Here is a 13,487-nt window from a genome sequence, read left to right as displayed (position 1 = left end):
GGGACAGTAATGGCTTCACCAAGCCATTAGTTAGAAGTCTGGCTTGATAAAATCACCAACTAACGTCTCTTGGCTCGCCAGACCTTCATAATGATAGAACTGGGCTGGAGTATGGTTTTTATATCAGAGCTCATGATCTTAGAAAATGTTTCTTTTATAACTTAAAACTCCCTTAGGGCTGGACTGTTTATGTTAACATGATACCACATATATGTACAATCGGCAGTTCATAAAATGCCTTAGAACTTCAATGGACTATTTTTAACTCTACGACTGCTTTGTTCTGAGAAAAGGAGACTAACCCTTGATCTTTTCATGTTATATGCCATGAATTAGACATTATCCTGTGTATATTTCATCATAAGATATGATATCTATCAGGGTGTATTAAGTTGTCTACAACAGAAAAAAAATTTAAACTTGTTTAATAGCATAAAGACATTTGTTATATTATCTGCTATGGACTGAATTGTGTCTCCTCCACAGACATAGGTTGAAGCCCTAATCCCAATATGGTTGTATTTAGAGATAGGACTTTTAGGAGGTAATTAAGATTAAATGAGGTCCTAAAGGTAGGGCCCTAACCCTGTGGGGTTGATGACCTTAAAAGAAGAGCAAAAGAGAAAGCTCTCTCTTTCTATCCCGGCTTGCACACACCATGTGAGGACATAGTAAGAAGGCAGCTGTCTGCAAGCCAGGAAGATAGCCCCAACTAAGCCAAATCTACTAGCACCTTGATCTTGGACTTCTCAGCCTCCAGAACTGTGAGAAATTTCTGTTGTTTAAGTCACCCAGTCTATGGTATTTTGTTATGGTAGCCTGAGTTGACTAATACATTATCTAAGGAGAAGATTGGAGAGACTTCAGGGTTCATTGATTCAGGAACTGAGCAATATCTTCAAAGACCTAGGTTTTATCTTTCTCTGCTCTCTTCCACTCTCAATATTGACATCCTCAGAGGACTGGCAGCAAGATGGCAATAGCTGTTGGAGTCACACTGAACTTAACAACATGCTTAGGAATGAAATGAACTATCACTGGCTCTGTTCCTTTCTAAGAATCAAGGAAATCTTGGGAGGCCAAGGCGGGTGGATCAAGAGGTCAGGAGTTCAAGACCAGACTGGCCAATGTAATGAAACCCCATCTCTACTAAAAATACAAAAAACTAGCTGGGCATGGTGACAAGCGCCTATAATCCCAGCTACTCGGGAGGCTGAGGCAGGAGAATCGCTCTTGAACCCAGGAGGCAGAGGTTGCAGTGAGCAAAGATTGTGCCACTGCACACCAGCCTGGGCGACAGTGCAAGACACCATCTCAAAAAATAATAACAATAAATAATAATACTGATCAAGGAAATCTTTACAGAAGCCCTTTAATAGACTTCTCCTCATGTGCCACAGACCAGAATTGGATTACTTGAGTACTCCAAAACCAGGTGCTAGCAAAGAGGGTGGGAGCAATGTGATAAGCCTATACAAGTCCAGATCTACTCCTGGAACTGGTACTAGGGTCATCTTTCCTTTAGTTATGAGGAGTGCTACCTGAATAAAACAGAGTTTTGTTAGGAAGAAGGAAGGAAGTACTAAATGCTGGATTAGCAATCAATAATGTCCATTATCTTCAAGTAGAGTCACATCTTATATGGGAGGTAAAGTTCTAAAGTTGTCACATAAAAAGAGTCATGTACATTCAAAATTACCTTCAAAGTTTCTTAAAACTACATGACATTTTAGAGAATGATGTAACATCTTTCAGTAAATTCAGTACAGCTATTTTCCCAACATTCAATAGATTTCTGTTTCTTTGGTGAAGCCAGATTAAAAGTTGATTTGGATTTATAGGACCCAGTGATATTTTCTACTATGAAAGGCACACAGGAAGGAAAGAAATAGCAGTCATATCTCCTAACAGACTATAAATCTGCTATAAAAATGGAGTGGGATGGTGGGTAAAAGCACCCACAGTACAGTGCGGTAATAATTTATAAAATTATGCAAATTTGAAAGAGTACAACATAAAATATTAATAAATTATCTCATGATTGGAAGCATTTGAAATAATAGAATTTTAAAATTTGTTTATATCAGCAATCATACAATATTGAAAGGAGTGGCTACATGAATTGGAAACCATGTTTTTGCTAAAGCCCATGGTGGTGCCACTTCAGCAAGCAAAGAAATACCTGCTTTTCTTTGACAGCTGTATGGGAAATTAATCTTCAATTATGCAAGTTTTAAATTAAGTGAGACAGAATGCCAGTAATGGCATTTCATAACATAAAATCTAACTGCTTTGCATTTAAACTATTTTTTTCTCACTATCTGGGGGCCAGGATACTAAAAGGGTCTAGTTGAATTCGCATACTACAAATGCCCATGTAATGTAACTTCACTCTATTTTATTGATATTGATATTTAACTAGGACAGTAAGAGTTTGTTTTTTTTTTTAATGTAGTTTCGCTCTGTGGCCCAGGCTGGAGTGCAGTGGCAAGATCTCTGCTCACTGCAACCTCTGCCTCCTGAGCTTAAGCGATTCTCCTGCCTCAGGCTCCCAAGTAGCTGGGAGTACAGGTGCCCGCCACCATGCCCAGCTAATTATTTTTGTACTTGTAGTAGAGACGGGGCTTCACCAGGTTGGCCAGTCTGGTCTTAAACCCCTGACCTCAAATGATCCAACTGCCTTGGCCTCCCAAAGTGCTGGGATTACAGGCATGAGCCACTGTACCCGGCCAGGAGATGTTTCTTTATGCCAGTAACACTACCCCACACCCTTGCTTTATGTGGAGTGTTTGATTGAATCAATAATTAATACTACAACATACATACACAACCAATGAAACATTTGTGTTCTGTCAAGGTAAAGAAGCAACAAGATAAACAAAGTCTGGCATGGTTGAGACCACAAAATACAGTCAGTTGTTAAGTCTTGAAGAGAGCTAGAGGATATAGAAGTGGCCCAAAGATCAAGGCATAATCATTTGTTAGAAGTCAGGAATAGGTAGTACAGCACATGTAGAAAGCCACAGCCAGAACCAAAATTTCCTTAGGCAGAGGGAGTAGATTCCAAGATGTAGTAGACCGACTTCAAGTAACAATAGTTATGAATATGCCCCAATATCCTTGTTTGTGTTTCCCAAAATGTGTTCAGTGGAACACTATTTCCTTGAGTTGCTCTTTGAAAAAGGGCTCTGTCGTCAAATAAATTTGCAAAATACTACAGACATTTATTTTGGAGAATCTCAGGACATATTATCTTTTTAAAGGATATTCCTACAGAAAAGACACCTTTTTACTTCTTTTAATCTAGAATTTCCTAAATGTACTTGATCATGGGTTATTGTATTTCAGCACCAAACCTACTAACATCCCACAGAAATGGTTCCCAAGTATACATTTGAGAAACCCTGACTTGATGTCACCTTTCATGCTTCACACCTGGGCAGGAATTATAGGCCAGATAATTGGAGTGGGAGGTTTGTTCCTGAAGGCATCAATTGGGAAATACTTGAGATTTTTTTAGAAATGAAAGAACCCTTGTTGCCAATAAACTCAAATCTTGATGGAGTTAAAATTTGAGAAAATTTATGTTAAAATAAGGTGTTTATCATATTAACTTGGGTAGTTTTTAAAATTAGTAAGATTGGCGTAGTGGGAAGTATTTGGACTCACAAGACCTACATTCAGATTCTGGTTCTGAAAAATGCTACTGTTGTACTTTTGTATAGGTCTTGTATTTGTAACGCTAGTTTGTTTAGTAAACATACCCAAAAACTTTAATGGCCTGAACATGACTGAGGTTTATTTCTTGCTCACCTAAAGCCCAAACAGGTGTTTGTGATTGATAGGTAGCTTTCTTCAAAGCTTTATTTAGGAACCCAGGCTCCATCCATTTTTTGACTCTGCCAACTTCATCAGGTAACTAACAGAGTCAGTGTGCTCATAGGCATCAATCTGTGGATGGAAAGAGGATGGAGGAGAGCCAGAGGAGTTTTTAGGGGTAGGCCTAGAAATGGTGCATCTCAAGTGTGCTCACATTCTGTTGGTTAGGACACAGTTATGTGACCACACTTATTTGGAAGGAAAGCTGGAAATGTAGTCTACCTATATATGTAGGAAGAAGAAAAAGTGGATTTGGTGAACATCTAGCCAGTTTCTACTAAAACATTTAGTATAAATTGTTCTGTAAAAGGAACAGATTATACCTGTGTGAATGATAAATAGGTTTCAACACAAGTGAGAATCATTCAATAAGTAGTTGCCACCTAGAACAACAACTAAGAATGACTCCCAGGCTGGGTATAGACTCAGTGGAAAAAGATCTTCCAACAATTAGCAATATCTGTCATGTAGAGAACATAAGGAATAGTGCCACAAGTGAGATACATTTACCTCCCAAGAAGATCTCTGAGGTCCATCCCAGGATCTTAAATTTGAAGTTAGATTGTCCAGGAGTCCAGACTCAACCCAGTTCCACCATTTACTAGCTGTGTAACTTTGGGTAAATTAAACTATCTGTTGCCTCCTCAATAAGATAAGTAAAATAATACCATACCAATACCAAAGGGTTACTGAGAATTAAATGATTTGAACATATGAAGACTTTGCATGGCATTTAGATTATTATGCCACGTACGTGGCATATGGTACGTATTATTATAATTAACAATTCCAGTCTTCAATTTGGATATTATAGTCTCTGAAGCAAAGGGCATAAATATAAAAGTCTAACTTAGGTGAATGCAGCCTCTGTTACCAATACAGATAGGAGTTAGGGCAACTTAAATAAATAAAATCAGTAAGCAACCCTGAAAATGATCAGAAATTTAGCATTCTTTCCTTGTCACCATCTGAGGAGTGTTAGTGATCAATAAAATAGCCAATAGGCAGCAATCTGAGATTAAGACAATCTGAATTCTAGAGACGTGATGGCCAATAGCCATAATGACATAGTTTTCAATATATTATCAAAGAAAATAATCCAACTCATCTTAAAAGAAGAAAAGCAAATGAACAAACTTAGAATGCATTCATAGAATTTATCCTCACAAGAATTTTATTGTTAGAATCTCTGAGTAACAAACACTAATATAATATATAATACCTTCAATGGCCGTTTTGCAAAATATGCAGAAGTGTTATTCCATACAGCTATTTATTACGTCAACTCTTTATAAAAAGAAGGACATAATATGAGATGTTATAAATAATTGGGATGGGCCTGAGGCTTTAAATCCAGTCACCTTGTGACACTTAAAAGAGTTCATGATTATTCCAATTAAACAAATAGCCATGAACTTTATAACACAAAATTGTCTGCTTAAGAATTGAATTGGGGGCCAGTTCCAAGATGGCCGAATAGGAACAGCTCCAGTCTACAGCTCCCGGCGTGAGTAACGCAGAAGACAGGTGATTTCTGCATTTCCAACTGAGGTACCGGGTTCATCTCACTGGGGCTTGTTGGACAGTGGGTGCAGAATGGTGGGTGCAGGACACTGAGCATGAGCCAAAGCAGGGAGAGGCATCGCCTCATGCGGGAAGCGCAAGGGGTTAGGGAATTCCCTTTCATAGCCAAGCAAAGCTGTGACAGACGGCACTTGGAAAATCGGTCACTCCCACCCTAATACTGCTCTTTTCCAATGGTCTTAGCAAACAGCACACCAGGAGATTATATCCTGCGCAAGGATCAGAGGGTCCCATGCCCACGGAGCCTCGCTCATCTCTCGTTGCTAGCACAGCAGTCTGAGATCGAACTGCAAGGCAGCAGCGAGGCTGGGGGAGGGGTGCCCGCCATTGCTGAAGTTTGAGTAGGTAAACAAAGCGGCCTGGAAGCTCGAACTGGGTGGAGCCCACCGCAGCTCAAGGAGGCCTGCCTGCCTGCCTCTGTAGACCCCACCTCTGGGGGCAGGGCATAGCCAAACAAAAGGCAGCAGAAACCTCTGCAGACTTAAATGTCCCTGCCTGACAGCTTTGAAGAGAGTAGTGGTTCTCCCAGAATGGAGTTTGAGATCTGAGAACGGACAGACTGCCTCCTCAAGTGGGTCCCTGATCCCCGAGTAGCCTATCTCGGAGGCACCCCTCAGTAGGGGCAGACTGACACCTCACACGGCCGGGTACCCTGCTGAGACGAAACCTCCAGGGGAACAATCAGACAGCAACATTTGCTGTTCAGCAATATTCCCTGTTCTGCAGCCTCCGCTGCTGATACCCAGGCAAACAGGGTCTGGAGTGGATCTCCAGCAAACTCCAACAGACCTGCAGCTGAGGGTCCTGACTGTTAGAAGGAAAATTAACAAACAGAAAGGACATCCACACCAAAACCCCATCTGTACGTCACCATCATCAAAGACCAAAGGTAGATAAAACCGCAAAGATGGGGAAAAAGCAGAACAGAAAAACTGAAAATTCTAAAAATCAGAGCACCTCTCCTCCTCCAAAGGAATGCAGCTCCTCACCAGCAACGGAACAAAAAAGGACAGAGAATGACTTTGACAAGTTGAGAGAAGAAGGCTTCAGATGATCAAACTTCTTAGAGCTAAAGGAGGAAGTTCGAACCAATGGCAAAGAAGTTAAAACCCTTGAAAAAAGATTAGACGAATGGCTAACTAGAATAACCAATGCAGAGAAGTCCTTAAAGGACCTAATGGAGCTGAAAACCATGGCACAAGAACTACGTGATGAATGCACAAGCTTCAGTAGCCGATTCGATCAACTGGAAGAAAGGGTATCAGTGATGGATGATCAAATGAATGAAATGAAGCGAGAAGAGAAGTTTAGAGAAAAAAGAATAAATAGAAATGAACAAAGCCTCCAAGAAATATGGGACTATGTGAAAAGACCAAATCTATGTCTGATTGGTGTACCTGAAAGTAACAGGGAGAATGGAACCAAGTTGGAAAACACTCTGCAGGATATTATCCAGAGAATTTCCCGAACCTAGCAAAGCAGGCCAACATTCAAATTCAGGAAATAGAGAGAACACCACAAAGATAATTCTTGAGAAGAGCAACTCCAAGACTCATAATTGTCAGATTCACTAAAGTTGAAATGAAGGAAAAAATGTTAAGGGCAGCCAGAGAGAAAGGTCGGGTTACACTCAAGGGGAAGCCCATCAGACTAACACCTGATCTCTCGGCAGAAATTACAAGCCAGAAGAGAGTGGGGGCCAATATTCAACATTCTTAAAGGAAAGAATTTTCAAGCCAGAATTTCATATCCAGCCAAACTAAGCTTCATAAGTGAAGGAGAATTAAAATCCTTTACAGACAAGCAAATGCTAAGAGATTTTGTCACCACCAGACCTGCCCTACAAGAGCTCCTGGGCCGGGCACGGTGGCTCACGCCTGTAATCCCAGCACTTTGGGAGGCCGAGGCGGGCGGATCACGAGGTCAGGAGATCGAGACCATCCTGGCTAACACAGTGAAACCCCGTCTCTACTAAAAAATACAAAAAATTAGCCGGGCGTGGTGGCGGGCGCCTGTAGTCCCAGCTACGCGGGAGGCTGAGGCAGGAGAATGGCGTTAACCCGGGAGGCGGAGCTTGCAGTGAGCCGAGATCGCGCCACTGCACTCCAGCCTGGGCGACAGAGCGAGACTCCGTCTCAAAAAAAAAAAAAGAGCTCCTGAAGGAGGCACTAAACATGGAAAGGAACAACTGGTACCAGCCACTGCAAAAACATGCCAAATTGAAAGACCATCAATGCTAGGAAGAAACCGCATCAACTAACGAGCAAAATAACCAGCTAACATCATAATGACAGGATCAAATTCACACATAACAATATTAACTTTACATGTAAACGGGCTAAATGCTCCAATCAAAAGACAGAGACTGGCAAATTGGATAAAAACTCAAGACCCATCTGTGTGCTGTATTCAGGAAACCCATCTCACGTGCAGAGACACACATAGGCTCAAAATAAAGGGATGGAGGAAGATCTACCAAGCAAATGGAAAACAAAGGCAGGGGTTGCAATCCTAGTCTCTGATAAAACAGACTTTAAACCAACAAAGATCTAAAGAGACAAAGAAGACCATTACATAATGGTAAAGGGATCAATTCAACAAGAAGAGCTAACTATCCTAAATATATATAGACCCAATACGGGAGCACCCAGATTCATAAAGCAAGTCCTTAGAGACCTACAAAGAGACTTAGACTCCCATACAATAATAATGGGAGATTTAACACCTCACTGGCAACATTAGGTAGATCAACGAGACAGAAACTTAAAAAGGATATCCAGGAATTGAATTCAGTTCTGCACCAAGTGGACCTAATAGACATCTACAGAACTCTCCACCCCAAATCAACAGAATATACATTCTTCTCAGCACCACACTGCACCTATTCCAAAATTGACCACAGAGTTGGAAGTAAAGCACTCCTCAGCAAATGCAAAAGAACAGAAATTATAACAAACTGTCTCTCAGACGACAGTGCAATCAAACTAGAACTCAGGATTAAGAAACTCACTCAAAACTGCTCAACTACATGGAAACTGAACAAGCTGCTCCTGAATGACTACTGGCTACATAATGAAATGAAGGCAGAAATAAAGATGTTCTTTGAAACCAACGAGAACAAGGACACAACATACCAGAATCTCTGGGACACATTTAAAGCAGTGTGTAGAGGGAAATTTATAGCACAAAATGCCCACAAGAGAACGCAGGAAAGATCTAAAATTGACACCCTAACATCACAATTAAAATAACTAGAGAAGCAAGAGCAAACACATTCAAAAGCTAACAGAAGGCAGGAAATAACTAAGATCAGAGCTAGCTAAGCTAAATAACTAAGGAGGTAGAGTTATTAAAACACTTCAAAAAATCAATGAATCCAGGAGCTGGTTTTTTAAAAAGATCAACAAAATTGATAGACCGCTACCAAGACTAAAAAAGAAGAAAACAGAGAAGAATCAAATAGGTGCAATAAAAAATGATAAAGGGGATATCCCCACTGATCCCACAGAAATACCAAGTACCATCAGAGAATACTATAAACACCTCTACGCAAATAAACTAGAAAATCTAGAAGAAATGAATAAATTCCTGGACACATACACCTTCCCAAGACTAAACCGGGAATAAGTTGAATCTCTTAATAGACCAATAGCAGGCTCTGAAATTGAGGCAATAATTAATAGCTTACCAACCAAAAAAAGTGGAGGACTGGACAGATTCACCGCCAAATTCCACCAGAGGTACAAGGAGGAGCTGGTACCATTCCTTCTGAAACTATTCCAATCAGTAGAAAAAGAGGGAATCCTCCCTAACTCATTTTATGAGGCCAGCGTCATGTTGATACCAAAGCCTGGCAGAGACAAAACAAAAAAAGATAATTTTAGACCAATATCCCTGATGAACATCGATGCAAAAATCCTCAATAAGATACTGGCAAACCAAATCCAGCAGCACATTAAAAAGCTTATCTACCATGATCAAGTGAGCTTCATCACTGGGATGCAAGGCTGGTTCAACATATGCAAATCAATAAACGTAATCCAGCATGTAAACAGAACCAAAGACAAAAGCCACATGATTATCTCAATAGATGCAGAAAAGGCCTTTGACAAAATTCAACAGCCCTTCATGCTAAAAACTCTCAATAAATTAGGTATTGATGGGATGTATCTCAAAATAATAAGAGCTATTTATGACAAACCCACAACCAATATCATCCTGAATGGGCAAAAACTGGAAGCATTCCCTTTGAAAACTGGCACAAGACAGGGATGCCCTCTCTCACCACTCCTATTCAACATAGTGTTGGAAGTTCTGGCCAGGGCAATCCGGCAGGAGAAAGAAATAAAGGGTATTCAGTTAGGAAAAGAGGAAGTCAAATTGTCCCTGTTTGCAGATGACATGACTGTATATCTAGAAAACCCCATCATCTCACCACAAAATCTCCTTAAGCTGATAAGCAACTTCAGCAAAGTCTCAGGATACAAAATCAATGTGCAAAAATCACAAGCATTCTTATACACCAATAACAGGCAAACAGAGAGCCAAATCATGAGTGAACTCCCATTCACAATTGCTTCAAAGAGAATAAAATACTAGGAAGCCAACTTACAAGGGATGTGAAAGACCTCTTCAAGGAGAACTACAAACCACTGCTCAACAAAATAAAAGAGGATACAAACAAATGAAAGAACATTCCATGCTCATGGGTAGGAAGAATCAATATCATGAAAATGGCCATACTGCCCAAGGTAATTTATAGATTCAATGCCATCCCCATCAAGCTACCAATGACTTTCTTCACAGAATTGGAAAAAACTACTTTAAAGTTCATATGGAATCAAAAAAGAGCCTGCTAACAAAGCTGGAGGCATCACGCTACCTGACTTCAAACTATACTACAAAGCTACAGTAACCAAAACAGCATGGTACTGATACCCAAACAGCGATATAGATCAATGGAACAGAACAGAGCCCTCAGAAATAATACCACACATCTGCAACTATCTGATCTTTGACAAACCTGACAAAGACAAGAAATGGGAAAAGGACTCCCTATTTAACAAATGGTGCTGGGAAAACTGGCTAGCCACATGTAGAAAGCTGAAAATGGATCCCTTCCTTGCACCTTATACAAAAATTAATTCAAGATGGATTAAAGACTTAAATGTTAGACCTAAAACCATAAAAACCCTAGAAGAAAACATAGGCATTACCATTTAGGACATAGGCATGGGCAAGGACTTCATGTCTAAAGCACCAAAAGCAATGGCAACAAAAGCCAAAATTGACAAATGGGATCTAATTAAACTAAAGAGCTTCTGCACAGCAAAAGAAACTACCATTAGAGTGAACGGGCAACCTACAGAATGGGAGAAAATTTTTGCAATCTACTCATCTGACAAAGGGCTAATATCCTGAATCTAGAAAGAACTCAAACAAATTTACAAGAAAAAAAAACAACCCCACCAACAAGTGGGCGAAGGATATGAACAGACACTTCTCAAAAGAAGACATTTGTGCAGCCAGCAGACACATGAAAAAATGCTGCTTATCACTGGCCATCAGAGAAATGCAAAACAAAACCACAATGAGATATCATCTCACACCAGTTAGAATAGTGATCATTAAAATGTCAGGAAACAACAGGTGATGGAGAGGATGTGGAGAAACAGGAACACTTTTACACTGTTGGTGGGACTGTAAACTAGTTCAACCCTTGTGGAAGTCAGTGTGGCGATTCCTCAGGGATCTAGAACTAGAAATACCATTTGACCCAGCCATCCCATTACTGGGTGTATACCCAAAGGAATATAAATCATGCTGCTATAAAGACACATGCACACATATGTTTATTGCAGCACTACTCACAATAGCAAAGACTTGGAACCAACCCGAATGTCCAACAATGATAGACTGGATTAAGAAAATGTGGCACATATACACCATGGAATACTATGCAGCCATAAAAAAGGATGAGTTCATGTCCTTTGTAGGGACATGGATGAAACTGGAAACCATCATTCTCAGCAAACTATCGCAAGGACAAAAAACCAAACACCGCATGTTCTCACTCATAGGTGGGAATTGAACAATGAGAACACTTGGACACAGGAAGGAGAACATCACACACCAGGGCATGTCATGGGGTGGGAGGAGAGGGGAGGGATAGCATTAGGAGATATAACTAATATAAGTGATGAGTTAATGGGTGCAGCACACCAACATGGCACATGTATACATATGTAACAAACCTGCACGTTGTACACATGTACCCTAGAACTTAAAGTATAATAAAAATGTATATATATATTAAAAAAAAAAGAATTGAATGAACATGGAACTATTTGAACTTGCAGAAAATGCAATCCAGACAGGTAAAACTTTTTAAGTAGAACAAAAAAGGAAGACTGAGAAGAAGGGAAAAGGAGAGAAGGAAAAGAAAAGAAGAACCATAATCATGAAAAACTGTCAGGTTTCCCGTTTGGGCTTTTGTTTTAAAATATCAGAGCTCTCAGATAAATTAGTAATCCTCATCTTAAAATAATAAGCAGTGACTAGTAATCATGACATTTTGTCATTTATATAATAGACATAGTTATTTGTAATTCAGTTATGTAACTGATGTTTTCCCTATAAATCTGTTAAAGCAATTTAATTAACAGCTGTCAAATACTAATTGCAAATATTCATCTCATTATTTTAGTGTTGTCATAGAATATCATATGATAGTAATATCAGATCTTGGGGTGGTCTCTCAGGAAGAAAAAAATATATATATATAATGTATATATGTACTTATATACAATATGTGTATATACACATATATACATACATAAAAATATCTATTTTTTTGTTATTTAAATTAATAGGCACAAATTATAAAGTAGAATATTGTGATTTCATATATTTCTCACTTTTAAAACCAAATATGGGGACCAGGTTCACTTGCTTATGCCTATAATCTCACCACTCTGGGAGGCCAAGGCAGGAGGATTGCCTGAGGCCAGGAGTTCACACCAGCCTGGAATATGTAGATCCCAACTCCATCTCTGTTTTTTAAAATAAAGGGGAGGGGACTTTTATTAGAGAATGAAATAACCCAGCCCATTTTGTAAGGAGAACATTTGCACACAAAGTAAAAACAAACAGCAGACCCCTTTCAGCCTCTAGTTTCCCTGTCAAGTTATCCTCAATGGGAAAGATTTACATCTAAGACAACATTTGCCTTCTCACTTGCAAAGCAACTTACCTCAGTATGAAAATCAATGCCAGAGATGGAATGAAAGTAGAAAATCAGCTAACTATAGAAATCAAAAATAAACTTTAAATACATCTTATGGAATATACTGCTGTGGAAGTGTCTTTCAGCACAATTGAACTCCCAAATATTTGTGTCTTTCATCCTCATTCAATTGAACAAATATATACAAATATGTATTGAATTCCTTCTGTGTGCCAGGCATTGTGCTAAGAACTGAGGACTCCATAGTCCCTGCCGTCATGAAACACAGTTTCATGAAGTCTGCTCAAATGAGAAATTCTGAAGGAAGTAAGGTGATGCTCTGTTGCACTCATAATTTGCAGTCAAGTAAGAGTTCTCATGAATATAAAAAGATGCTCGGATCTATACAATATATAGAATGCTAACTCACACTTATGATCAAAACCAGGAAGGGCCATGTTGCCTTGTGACAATATTATGAGCTTTTAAAGGAAAAGTTATGGTCTTCTGTCAACATTAACCCAATAATCTCTTTTCTTTAAGGTGAGGAAATGAAAAATGAGGGCTATGGAACATTTAAATCCATGAATAAATCAGAAACTTTAATAGGGAATATGATTTAACTTTCTCCTGGGGATGCCAAAAAAGTTCAATAGATGCGTATAAGTCATGAAATGTCCAAGAAATAGCAAAAGGTTAAGTCTACAGCTGCCTGGCATTTCTATAGCTATAAACAAGTCCAGATTACAGATCTATACAGCATCCATACTAAAACGTGAGTCTTAAACATTAAATACCC

At 39.4% G+C, this 13,487-nt stretch overlaps 1 protein-coding gene across 6 annotated transcripts in view; it reads left to right on the top strand.

Annotated features, from left to right (window-relative positions):
- The window catches only part of RNLS (renalase, FAD dependent amine oxidase), a 307,703-nt gene that overhangs the window by 219,349 nt on the left and 74,867 nt on the right, over positions 1 to 13,487 (top strand). The gene's annotated exons all lie outside the window — the stretch shown is intronic.

This window comes from Gorilla gorilla, chromosome 8 (genome assembly GCF_029281585.2).
Source record: "Gorilla gorilla gorilla isolate KB3781 chromosome 8, NHGRI_mGorGor1-v2.1_pri, whole genome shotgun sequence".
Classification (NCBI taxonomy): domain Eukaryota; kingdom Metazoa; phylum Chordata; class Mammalia; order Primates; family Hominidae; genus Gorilla; species Gorilla gorilla.
This window is presented reverse-complemented; position numbering and strand designations above follow the sequence as displayed.